The sequence below is a fragment of the Carlito syrichta genome, unplaced genomic scaffold, assembly GCF_000164805.1.
Source record: "Carlito syrichta isolate Samal-C Ts95f unplaced genomic scaffold, Tarsius_syrichta-2.0.1 Scaffold308101, whole genome shotgun sequence".
In the NCBI taxonomy this organism is placed as follows: Eukaryota; Metazoa; Chordata; class Mammalia; order Primates; family Tarsiidae; genus Carlito; species Carlito syrichta.
In genome coordinates this window covers 265426-269645 of record NW_007252197.1, presented here as the reverse complement: position 1 = coordinate 269645, position 4220 = coordinate 265426, and the positions used below count along the sequence as shown (strand labels likewise).

At 55.3% G+C, this 4220-nt stretch overlaps 1 long non-coding RNA gene across 1 annotated transcript; it reads left to right on the top strand.

Annotated features, from left to right (window-relative positions):
- The first annotated feature begins 8 nt into the window (after positions 1 to 8).
- Positions 9 to 795, top strand: LOC103267311. The gene is made up of 2 exons (XR_504747.1): positions 9 to 147; positions 504 to 795. It is a non-coding gene; the product is annotated as an uncharacterized LOC103267311 (long non-coding RNA).
- The last annotated feature ends 3425 nt before the right edge of the window (positions 796 to 4220 follow it).

The window sequence follows — 4220 nt, the reverse complement described above, 5'->3', positions numbered from 1 at the left end:
GGGACGTGCGGCGGCGAGACCGAGCCGCGCCGCGTGCGAGGCAAAGCCGTCCTTATACTGACACCAAATGTCTTCGGGGAAAGCTGCAGGCGCGGGACGCTGGAGGGGGGAGGCGTGGAGGCGACAGACAGACTACGGCGGCGGCTGGTGAGCTCCCACCCCTTCCCGGAGGGCAGCAAGCCCCCAGGCTGGCGGCCGCCTCCTTAAAACTCGGGGTCGTGCCTGGGGGAGGGTCCTGACCCCTCGGCATGGGGACTGCGTCATGCGTAAAAAGGAGGGGGCCGTTGCTGGCCACCCCCACGTCCCAGGTGCCAGATCGGCCCGTTACACTCTGATTCGCACTGAGATGCAAGGCGGGGGTGTCTCCCCCCCGTGAGGGGCAGCCCATTAAGGCCCAGCTCTTACGTGGCTGAGCTGAGCCAGACCCTGACTCCAAAGCTCGCTCGGAGTCCCAGGCCCCTCCAGCTGCTCATTCACACCTCGACTTCTTCCCGTTCTTCTAGGCTTAGCTGAAAAGCCACCTCCTCCAGGAAGGCTTGCGCAGGACCCCCAGCAGCCTGGGACGCAGGACCCTGGGAGGTCGGCCTTCTCCAGGAAACCGACCTCCACTTGTGTCTGCGTCACCAGTTACCCCAGTCTCGTGCCTGTCACCCCAGTCTCGTTTCTCACCTGTGGGCTATGGGTTGAGGGAGGGCAGCGTCCAAGGTAAACAATCCCTTTTCACTTACCCATTTGTATCCAGCCAAAGGCATCAAGACCCTCCCAAATAAATGCAGGTCAAGCTGACTACTCATTGTCCTGACTCAGTAAGCATTTAATGAGCTCCTACTGTGTGCCAGGCACCTCTTAAACCTCCTGGCATTCCACCTTTTTGCCCCCATTTTGCTGATGAAGAAACTGGGGCCAAAGACTGCCTGGGCAGTCACTCAGCTGGGAAGCAGCAGCCCCAGGTGTGAGTCTGGTACACACAGTCCCCATTCAGAATGTCTTCACACTGGGCCACCCAGGGAAACCCTCACCACCTCCTTGGAGAATGTGCAGTGAGGAGCATTGCACTGGGCTGGGGCGGGACTGGGGGGATGCCGAGGCCCACCCTGAGGCCCCCTCGTGGGGCCAGACAGGCACAGCTTTGGAGGAAGTTACGCTGGGTTTTCTCCTACCTCTGCTGCTTCCTGGCTGAGGGTGGTGGGCAGGCCCCTTAATGTCTCTGGCCTCAGGCCCCTCATCTGTGAAATGAGGATAAAAGTTCACACTTTGCAGGATGCCAGCAGTCTTTAAGGGACTTGGCATGGTGCCTGGCACATAGTAGATGTTTAACAAATATCCCTTCCTAGCTTTTAATCCATCCACGGAGACAAGACAAACCTTCGTCATCAATCCACAATTGCACGGACTGTGAGCACGTGCCAGGCTAGGGGTGTCCTGCAGGTGTGAATTCAGCAAGGCAGACAGCATCCACGGGGGGACAGACGTGTTTCAAATCAGAGTGGGCTTCAGATCAGGAGTCTTCAGGGAAGGCCTCATCAAAGGCGGGAGGCTTGAAGTGAGCCTTGAAAGCTTGTGCGGATTGAGATAAGAGGAGAGGAGGTGGGTGGGGAGATGGCACCAAGGAGGGAGGAGGCATGAAGACAGTAGCAAGGTGGTGGGCGGGCGCTCCATGCCCTGCATGGCTGAACGCACAGCTAGAAAGCCCAGGGCCTGGAGGGCATGAAAAATCAGACAGCAGGATCAGACGATACCAACCAGGGCTCGCTTGCCCCTGTTCTCTGGCAGCTTTGTCGTAAGTTCAGAAGGTTCGACAGGACCTTGAGAAGCCACCAAGTGGGGAGCTCTCAGGTTTGGGTCCCTACAGCTCCTGCCTCCTGAGGTGGCCACCCCGCCTCGGATTGCATACCTGGGGCGTTGCAGAGCTCACCACCTGTGGGGGCAGCTCTCTTGCCCTCTGGGCAATTCTGATCATTCAGGGTTATTGGGGGGGGGGTTGTGTTTGTTTGTTTTTAACATTTAAAAAAATAGAATCTTGCTATGCTGTCAAGGCTGGTCTCAAACTCCTATGTTCAAGCAATCCTCCCACCTTGGCCTCTCAAAGTGCTAGGATTACAGGCATGAGCCACCATGCCCCACCCAAAGTTCTTTTTGAGATTTGAGCAGAAATCTTCCCCCTTCCATGATGCTAGCCCCTTCCCTGTCCGGCAGGACATACACTCCCTCCCTAGCCTCCTTCAAGCGTCCACACTGTCAAGAAGTCCTGCTTTATAGCTAGCCTAAGTGCTAAGTGAGTTTCCTTTCAACTCACGCCCTAGTTGTCCACTCTGTCACTATTCCTCCCATCCCACCCCACCCCTAGTGTAGGAAGTGGGTTCTGCGGACATTGAGGACACAGACTAAAAGTCTTGAAAGAGGTGGGGCTGAGGGACAGCCCTCAAACTGGCTTGGGGCGGGGAGTGCCTCTGAAAATTCAGCAAGAGACGAGCCTGGGGCGGTCCCTCCTGAAGGCCCTCCCTGACTGCAGGAGCTTCATTTATTCATTATTGCTATTTATATTGTGCCTGGTATTTGCAGAAGGCTGCAGCCACCGCGCATATGTGGGGGCCCGCCATGTCCTGGGAGCAGGGGCCTGCCAGGCCCTTGCCAGGGAATGGGGGAAGTGAACCCTGGCCTGGAGCCCCCTAGCACACCCACTGACAGCTGGAGCCAGGCTACCTGTCACCTTCCCAGAGCCCCCAGGTCCCCCATCCCCCTGCCCTCTCCCAGGGACAGAGCCCAACCAAGCCCTTCTCACTACTCCAGCAGCTGCTGGGCCTAGGCACACCCCACCCCCCAGAAGAACTTTCTTGCACTTGTCATGGCTAGATGAACAAGCTGGGGTTGAAGGAAGCTGGGGCAGATTTCTGCCCTGGGACATGAAATGAGGTCCCTTCCTGGCCTAAAGAGACAGATTTCCACGTTCTCAGAAGCCACACTGATTTATTTCTCAAATGCTCACAGATCATTTATCTGTGCCAGGCCCTGGCCTAAGCCCTTGACAAATATTAATTCACTTAATCCTTACCACAATCTTGTAGAATCGTTGCTACCCGCTTATGGATGAGAAAATATTGGCACAGAGAGTTTAGTAACTCGTTCGAGGTCACACAGCCAATAAGTGGCAGAGGCGGGGTCTAAATCCAGGGAGTCTGGGCTATTTATTTAATTATTTTGGGGTAGGAGTCTCACTCTGTCACCCAGGCTGGAGTGCAGTGGCACGGTCATGGCCACTGCAACCTTGACCTGCTGGGCTAAGACAATTCTGCTTCAGCCTTCCTAGTAGCTGAACCACAGGTGTGCACCACCACACCTGGCTAATTTTTGATTTATTGTAGAGATGAGGTCTTGTCAAGTTGCCCAGGCTGGTCTTGAACCCCTGGGCTTAGGCAGTCCTCTTGCCTTCGCCTCCCAAAGTGCTGGGATTATAGGCTGAGCCACCACGCCTGGCTGGGTCTGTGTTCTTAATTAGGATTCTGGATTCTAAGACTCAGATGCTCTGAGAGTCAAGGTTTCCAGGATTCCAAACTGACTGAGAGTCTCCACCTGTGGAGGAAGGTAGACGACTGGCCTGAGATACCTCCCACCATAGCCACCTATTCTTCAGAGGATTGCTCTCACCAGCCCTGCTCAGGCCCCAGTGCCCTAGTTATCCTCCAGGCAAGGCCAAGGCCTGAACCCCTGAGAACCAGGCCCAGATAGGAGCACTGGTCCCCAAGCAGCCCTGCTTGGGAGCAGCTCACCACGATAAGAGAAAAACAATGGCAGAAAGCAACCTTCCACATTCCAAAAGCATTTGTTAATCACCTACTGGGTACCAGGCCTGTGCCAGGGCTGGAGGACATTACCAGATGGAAAAGTCTGGAAGTGCTGACTGTGGGGGAAACAGGGAGGAGATTTGGAGGGAGACGCTGGGCTTCCCATATGTGACGGGGCAGGCTGAACCCTGATACCTGCGGGCACCTTGACGGCCTGAAAGAGTCTAAGAGCCCAGTCTGGAGGGTAAGGGCTGGATTGCTCTGGAATGTAAAGAAAGAAGAACTAGAAGGTTCAGAAAGAAAATACTATCGAGTGAAGGGAGAGGAGAGAAGAGATTGAAAGATGGCCAGGATCACAGAAAAAGGGACACACATAGGGAAAGTCCCCAGAAGAGACCAGAGACTTTGATTTGAAATCATTCACATGGCTGCAGTGTC